The sequence below is a fragment of the Anas acuta genome, chromosome 2 (assembly GCF_963932015.1).
Source record: "Anas acuta chromosome 2, bAnaAcu1.1, whole genome shotgun sequence".
In the NCBI taxonomy this organism is placed as follows: domain Eukaryota; kingdom Metazoa; phylum Chordata; class Aves; order Anseriformes; family Anatidae; genus Anas; species Anas acuta.
The window spans coordinates 5,848,976-5,857,418 of record NC_088980.1 but is presented as its reverse complement, the minus strand read 5'-3'; the positions used below and the strand labels follow the sequence as shown (position 1 = coordinate 5,857,418).

General features: G+C 50.7%; 1 long non-coding RNA gene across 2 annotated transcripts; it reads left to right on the top strand.

The window, feature by feature from the left end:
* The first annotated feature begins 1,518 nt into the window (after positions 1 to 1,518).
* LOC137852070 (uncharacterized) lies at positions 1,519 to 6,460 on the top strand. Of its 2 annotated transcripts, XR_011093638.1 has the most exons (3): positions 1,519 to 1,864; positions 3,678 to 3,899; positions 4,957 to 6,460. It is a non-coding gene; the product is annotated as an uncharacterized lncRNA (long non-coding RNA). The 2 variants fall into 2 exon arrangements; XR_011093637.1 differs by lacking the exon at positions 1,519 to 1,864 and having other exon boundaries at positions 1,929 to 3,899.
* Positions 6,461 to 8,443: the final 1,983 nt, after the last annotated feature.

Below are 8,443 nucleotides of genomic sequence, written 5' to 3'. Positions count from 1 at the left end.
GGGTTTGGATGCCTCAGAGGATTCAGATCCCACATGGCATTTGGGGACTCACAAGCAACAACCCCACAGGACCCACAACTTGAATCCCCAAATGGATTTGGGCCTCACATATCATTTGGGTCCCTTCAGGGGTTTGAGACCTACAGGCAATGGGTTTGAGCCCAACAAGGGGTTGGGGTTCCCACATGGATTTTGGGATCCATGGTCACAGCTTGGACACCAGCGTGAATAAGGACCCCACAAAAGGGTTGTGTCCTTCAAGAGTTTTGGGACCCAAGGGTTGGGAGCTAACCAAGCCCAGATGTTTGACTCCCACAAGGAGTTGGGGCCCCATGAGGAGAGTGGGCCCCACAAGAGATTTGGGACCTGAGAAGCAGGCTTAGATACCAAGATCTGGGCTAGCAGGTTTGGGCCTAAGGTGTTTTGGGACCCATGATCAAGAATTGATCTCTGAAAGGGGTTTGAACCCCACAAAGAGCTTGGGTATCATAAGCAGGCTGAGCAGCAAAAGAGATTTGGAACCCACAGAGGGGTTGGGACTTCCAAGCAAAGTTTGGCCTCTTTAAGGTGTTTGGGCCCTCCAAAAAGACATGGGCCCAGCAACAAGGCTTTTGTTCCCAGAAAGGGATTTTGAACCCAAAGCGATTTGGTCCACAAAAGGTATTTGTGCCCTATTGACAAAGGTTGATCCCCCAAGGGGATTTGGGCCCCCAAAAGGGATTTAGGCCCCATGGGCATGGGTTGGCCACCAAATAAGTTGGAACCCTTCAAGAAAGAGTTGTCTCCAAAGGGCCATTGGCCCTATAAAGCAAGGCTTGGCTCTCAGAAGGCCCCACCAGCAAGAGGTGGGATGTTTTTGGGGGTTCATGTCGCAGTGTGGCTCTACCAGCAGATGCATTTTTGGGGGATGGAGGGACATTAAAAGTGATGATTTTTATTCCACCCTCTGCCAGTGCAAGGCCCTACGAGCAGTAGGGTTAGTGGAACAGGAAGAGGTGCGCTGGGGGCTTTGAGAGTGATATTAAAAAGCTGGTGAAGGAGGACAAATTTTTTTTTTTTTTTAGTTAATTTTGCTCCTGCTGGGTTATGTGTGAGTTACCCTGTGGCAAGAAAGGCACTGTAAACCCTGGAGTTTGGGGGGCAGCAGGGAGTTGGTGTCAGGTTCCTTCCAGCTCTGGTTGCTGCGGCCTTCAGCCAAAGATGTCCACATGGTACCAGGAGCTTCCGAAGAGCTCCAGGTTTTTGACCCCAAGTAATCAAACCCCTTCCATCAGTAGGCAAAGCACAGGTTTACCTGAAATTCCTCAATTTTGCTATTTTGCCATATTTTCGCTCCGCAAGTTCAGCTGGGCCATCTCCAAGCAGCGTGGCGAGAATCCCCAACTTATGATGCTGCCTTCTCCCGGGGATGCTCCGTAAAACCTAAAACCCTACCACCTGACAGCGACAACTCCCAAAGCACGGCCGGGATGACCCGAATTTCTTTCCCAGACGCAGACATCGTGGAGGCAACACGTAAGTGCAGCCGGTGCCCTGCTGCCTTCCTGAACATGACGGCGTGCAGCGCTCGGTCGCCAAAGGAGTGGTTTTCCTGAGGTTTCGTTGACCATGTTTGGACACGGCCGTGATTAATATTTCCTAACAGGAAGACGTCATGCGTGCAGGCTTTCCTCTTCGGGGTTCGGGTCGCGGCTGACCAAGTTCAGGTTGTACGCCGGCTCCGCGCTTCCTCCGGCTCGCAGGCTACACCCGGCGGCTCCGTCTCGGACCCCAGCGGCTGCGGTCGCCCATCGCCGAGCCCGACGCGGGTCCTGGCGCCGAGGTGGTGTCACCACGCCATCCCTGGGGACCCGGAGAGCTTTCGGTATGGTGGGAGCGGAACCTAACCTCGCTTCTCTATCAGACGTGGCTGTGGGGCGAGGGGGAGGTCGTTGGTCACCGTCCCTTAGCTGTGCTTGGCACAAAACCCAGGGCATGGGGGAAAGGGGATGTCCTGGAAAAAGTTTGGGAAAGCTACCGGCGACCTCCAGGTTTCACTTCTTGCTTGTATTTATTTCGATGGAAGTAAAGCCGCTGTGGGCTAGAGTCCCGTGCAGGACAGGAATTATTCAGCGATTCAGTCATGCAGTGAGCAATTCTGACCCCGGTCTGCACGTTTCTGTGTGTCGGAGAGAGAAAGGAGCTTTGAAACAAAACTTTCTGGCTCTTCTTTTTGAATCAGCGTTTCTTGTCTTAAAATCAGCCTGAAAACATTACGTGCATAAATAAGTGGAAGCGTACACAGAAGGGTAAATAGCCCTCAAATAACATGAGACGTTTTCCTGTGTAGGTTGAATGAAATATTTCACTTTGACTCGATGTGCAGTTTGTTGATGTTGCATCTCTGAGACTCCATCCTCCAACAAACGAACTCGAGAGGAAAAAAAAACAAAACACACAAAACAAACCAACAACACACAACTGTTTCTTTTTAACCTGAACCAGGTTGTTTGTTTTTAGCATGGCTTTTTCATCTCAGCAGGGATATCCTCCTCTCCCCCGTGCCCAGGAAAGCCCTCGCTGCTCTCCTTTGCCAAGGGCTGCTGGCAGCACCGACCCGGAGCTGGGTTCCTTGGCTGGGTGCCATGCGAGCACTGCTCCAGTGGGAGGAAATTCCCTGCTGACCGGCCCAGCAAAGCGCAGCAGCTGAGACCAAGCACAGGATGCAGCGGGAAGGACTGGAGGGAGATGCTGTGAGATTTACGGGGTGGCCAGATAATGGGGGACAAGCCCTGTATGCTGAGCTCCTCGCCACCCCTGCAGCACAAAAAGCGTTTTCCCTGGGTACAAAGCCTCTGGGTGCTTTCCCGTCTGGTTTTATCGTGCACTGTGCAGTCCCAATAAGCTGCCACTGCTGGGCTGCCTTTCCTGCTGCCAGGGCTCCGTCCCACCCCACACATCTGAAACACAAGTTTCCCCTAAAATGTTTTTTCCCCTAAAAGATGGGCATTAAACTGAAAAATTGGAGGTTTTGCTTCAAACACACCTGGGGCTGTTATATACCCGCTGGGTGGTTACGGGTGCGTTTAGTGACATGTGCTAACTGCTGTCTGCTCCTTGTGTCCTTGGTACCTACCAGGGCATCACGATACGACGCTCTCCTAAATGCACCCTCGTAGCTGGGGAGAGCTGCAGAACATGACCTGTGTGCTGAGGAGTGCCGACAGGACTGTTTGATTCCCAGCAAATGTGCAAAAATCATCAACCCGAGTGAAAAAAAAAAGAAAAAAAAAAGAGTGTTAATTGAAAATGCAGGCATGAAGTGGGAATTGCGACAGTGCTGAGCGGCTTCCACCACCACCAGCGATGGTTAGCAGCAAGGAAAATAGGTGTGAGAGGAAAGCAGCGTTAGGCAGACAGCTGTGTCCTCAATTAACCCACCTAATTGTTAGCTTGGGTGTCAACGGGAGCCCTCGTGCTGGGATTTGGGGGTGGGTGATGCTGAGTGCTCTGCTTTTTGCTCCTTGACATGTGGTGAAGACGCCTGGTTTAGCGCTGAAACGTCTCGCGTGATGGGACCGCCACAACTCCTCTTGCACGGGTACCACAGTAATTAAATCTCCAGCTTTCAGGTGTAATTGCCAATGACACAGCCTCCGAAATTGCTTTTTATGCTCGCGCGTTCGGTCTCCTGACAGAAAGGGCTTCCGGAAAAATAAAAAGCAGCCGGGGAAGAGTTGTGAGCGGCGGCAAAGGCAAGGAGCAGCAACACGAGCTCCATCCTTGGGCACATTTAGTGACAATAAGCCATCTCTAAACACCTAGGGGGGCTGAAATCGCACTCCTGGATTCCTCATGGGCCCTGAAGGAAATGGTAGCTTACAGCACAGCTTCTGCATTCCCGGGCGCGTTGGAAAATGGTAATTTTTCAGCGCTAGGACCTGTCTCCCGCTCCTGGTTTGTAATTGGTGTTGTTGGCCGCAAGCCAGGCAGTGCTCGCAGCTCTGTCTTGCGAGGACAAAACCCCCATTACTTTTTGCTCCCTAATTCTCCCAAGGTGTGCTGCTGTCTATCAATGGAGTCGCCATGAGGTAATAGAAATTACAAGCCTCCCCAGACTTATTTGTCTGAAAGCGTTTCTTGTAAAAATAATTATGTGAGTCTCCGGAACCATGGTACATGAGAATGGCAGAAGAGAAAGTTTGCAAATTAAAATGCAACAAAAGGCTCTTTATCATAAACTGTGAGGGAGACTGGGTGAGAGGGTTATTGCCCTTCCACTGGGCTGGCTGGTGGTGGCTTTTGGAGAGAAAAAGCAGATTTTGGTGTCTGTTGGTTGCTTTGCAGTGAAGTTGCTCTGGACGCCAGCACCCAGGTCTGGGGAGGGCGAAGGTTTTTCCTGGCACTGCTCAGGGCTTGTTCCTTGCCCTTGCCATGGTCTCACCCTGAAAATTTTGCAAAGCCACCACTGTCCCATCCCACCACCCTGTAAGAGGCTTCCTCAAGGCTTCATCCTACCCGTCCTTAACCAGCAAAGCCCCATCCAGAGCACAAATATGTGCGGGGTGACGTGGCAGACGTGGCAGACGAGCTCTGGAGGAAATACCTGAGCTGTCAGAAAAAGTTACTGCCCCCCTGCCTCCAGCAAAGGACCAAGCCTTCAGGCTCCGACATCTCAGCACGATCCCATTCTGATGCAAAATTGGGGCGAATGTGTTAAACTGGGAATGGGAACATCTGGGGCAGGGCACAGCCTCCTTCTGCTGCCCCAGTGAGCGCAGGAGTGGGCTGGAGGCTCCTTAAAGCCACTGCAAGGGCTTTAAAACTCTGGAGGTCTCCTGGATGCCAGCTCTTTGGCTGAGACCTGACCCCAGAGGGCCTGGCAGCATCCACCTCTCCGACCTGCAGTCATGCCAGATGCATAAGTTTTGCTCAAATACGTTGTGACCCATCTGGGCTTTCCCTTTTTGCCTGCAGGTTTCCCCGTGCAGAAGCTGGCACCCTGACACGCTGCGTTCATCTCCAAGGGATTCCTGCTGGAGGGATTCTGCATGGGCTGCAGCAAAGCCTTGCTGCCCGTGTCCCCACGTGTCCTGCCTCCAGCTGCCACCCAGCCAGCAGCAGCAGCCCCGTTAGGTCTCCTGCGTCACCAGCAACCGTGCCATGAAGCGCTGCGCCGCGTCCCAAAACCGCCTTACCCCACATGGATTAGCCAAGCAGATGGGTTGCAGCACTGGGCGGTTGCAAAAGAGAAATTTTGCTTTTCTGGGACGCTGGCCATCGGAAGAATGGATTTCTGCTGAAGGCTGCAGCGCTAACAGTCCTGGAGGACAAAGGCTTCTGACTCAGACAGCACCCGGTTAACTGTGCAAAGGTTGTAGGGACCTGGGCAGCCCCACAAAGTGCCCCATCTGTGGTGTAGCAAGGGGGCTTTGGGGTATATCTGAAGGTTATTTTCCCTTTTCATCCTATAGGATAGGGATAAAACAGAGGAGCTGCATCTGCCCCCTCGCTTAAAGCTTTTCCCAGAGAATAAAAATGAAAATGGAAGATGTGTATATCCGTATAAACACGCTTCCAGATACACTTAATAACATAATGTGTTAACGTTACGGGTGGCAACATCTCTGGGTGGGAGAAGCTTCCATAAAGCAACGGGATAAATGACTGACAGCCCTCAGCAGGAGGCAGAGAGGGAGATGGACACGGTCCTGCTGGGACCACAGTGCCCACCACCTCCCAGCAGATGAGCAGCTGGGCTGGGTCCAGCTTAAACACAACCAGGCCGATTTTCAGAGAGGATTCAGCAGGGCCAATAACCCCGGGTCCTTCTGGTTTGCATTCTGGGTTTCAAGCCCCTAAGCACTCGCACACGTGAGCTTTCCACCCCGACCGTGGCAGCTGCAAAAATGAGTTCTCTGCTCCAAAGGAGAGCCGAGATTCCCATGTAATGACCTGACCCCAGGAGACAGACTTCTAAAAAGTACCAAAAAATGTGGCAGACCCACTGCATCGGGCATACGCACCTGCGTGTCCAGACGCTGGATTTAGAGCAAGGCTTTGGAGAGCCAGCAGTTGCTACACGCAGTCTGGAGGGCAATGAAAAGAGGAGGCTTTTTGTTTCAAGAGCCATCATTTATTTTCATTTGGAAATCAATCTACTTGGGACAACAGGAAGAAAAAGACAAGAAGAGACTCCAAGTAAAGAAGGTTGAGTTGAATCCCAGAAGAAAATGTTGTGGGAGGCCTGAAGCAGCTTTTGGGGACTGAACTGCTCCCCACAAGTGGGATTTTTTTGTTCATCCATTGACTTGATGAATCCCTTCCCCGCCAGGCTCTGCCCATGGTTGAGGCTGTATCATACACGTCGCAGAGCATCGCAGCCTCACCTCCGCAGAAAGACACTGCAGGGGAGAAATAGCTCCTGAAGTCAAGCATTGTAATTTACTAACAGGTTTATTAAAATCTTATTAGAAGATTATTTTTTAAAGTCCATTTTACACAGCCGTTGCCCTTCTGCTGCTGTCTAATCCTGGAAAATCTCGGTGAATGAGTCATTTGCACTTACTATCTATTACACCCTCTTATTATAAGCCTGAGCGTGTTTGCAGAGGCTCTTTATGCACATCTTTTGGGTTTGGCAGGTCAAAGATGTGTTGCTGAGGGTCAAGTATCTGAAAAGGACATTCCTGCTTCCTAAAACAACCTCAAGCACCAACTACTGTTCATGCAAGCCATGAGAAGGAAGACATCTGGCAGTAGTGCATCAGGGATAGTTGAGGGCCGCCTTGTTTGTTTGCTTGTTTTTGCTGTATGAAGGCTGATGAGCATTAAATGCAGCTCGGAGGGCTGAGATCTTTGCACCTCTGCCTTGTTTGGTTCAGGACGTTTTGTTCCTGAAAAAAAGAGTGAAGGAGAACCTCATATAAGGACATCAATGAGGCAAACGCTGCCTCAGCCCATCCTCCTCCTCCTCTTCGCCACCCCAGGTGGGTTACATGGGACAGGGACACAAAAAGCTGCCCTGTCTCTGGATGAGCTCTCCCTGGGCACACAAACCCTGTGCTCCCGATGTCCTGGAGCAGCCCCTTCTCAGGGAGGGCTGGCCCAGAGACAAGGGGAGAGTTTTTGCTCTGAATGCAACTGCGGGAGAAGAAAGAAAAAATGCACATTCAAGGTTTAACATCGCACTTGCTGCAGGGACTGTTTCCATTGGCAGAGTCACCAGAACCGGCACAAATGATTCAAAACATTTTGTTAAATGAAATTCTCAGATGATGTCAGAGCTGAGGCTGCTTTAGCAAAACCTTTACAAAGAAGGGAGGTCGAAACCAAAAAAAAAAAAAAAACAAAAAAGGAAGATGAAAAAAAATGACACCATTTGACGGGGGGGATTAGGAGCTTAAAATTATATTTATAGGCTATCCAAATATTTGAAAGCTTGGAAATTCATAGTTCCAGTGCTTTAGCTCTGCTCTAGAGGCCTGCCAGCCTCTTAGCGTAAGTCACGCAAGGCAGCCAGCTGGGCTGGACTCACTGCACTCCCAAAGCCTATTTTCTCTTCTCCTGCCCTGCCTCCCATTTCCTACAGGCTCACAAACAAATCGTGTGCCTCAGTTTCCCTCTCTGTCCGACACGAGTAATTCTTCCCTCCTGCCATAAAGCATTTTGAGATTTGGCATCAGGGATGGCAAGAATGGGACATGGTCTCCTCTTCTCAGCACTTGTACCGCGGACAGCCTGATGAAATAACGGGGTGATCGTCCAGATACTGGTATCAGCTCTTTGCAGGGCTTTTTTCCTTGATACCCATTTCTTTCACACACCTAAAACCCATTGCTGAGAACAAGGCTGTTGAGGCGCTGTTTTATTTCGTGCCTGTCTCTCCAGCCTGGGCGAAATAACCCCGTCTTTGTCACGGCTCCGCTAACCCACTTCATCTTTATTGATTAATAGGCCCTAATCCTCTTTTAGTGAAAACATAACCATGCCCACGGCTAAGGGATTCAGATATCACCGACGGGAAGATTACAACCTCTTAGTCTGAACACGGAGAGTGAGATGGACTGTCAGAGCAGGAGCACTTGTTAAGAGGAAAATCAATGGTGAGCTATTTGGGGAGGGAAAAAAAAATCCCCGCCGCCACAAATGCATTAAATACAGGCTGGGATGCTCCAACTTTATATAAGTCCAAATTAAACGAGACCATAATAAACTGTTTGCTTTCCTTGGGTTTACCCAATAGAAAGGAGACTCTGGCTTGCTGTAATGCCCGTGGCAGTACAAGCATTGGGTCTGGTTTGTGGCCACCTCCACCGGCTATGTCCCCGCTGGAGGAGCCATGGCAGCTCACATGGGTTTGTTAGATGGGGGTGGCAGGGTGTCCTGCCCTTTTTCTTCCCTTCCTTCCCCCCGTTTTACCTCGTGAAGATCCTGTGCTGGGATCAAAGGGACATTCTCACAA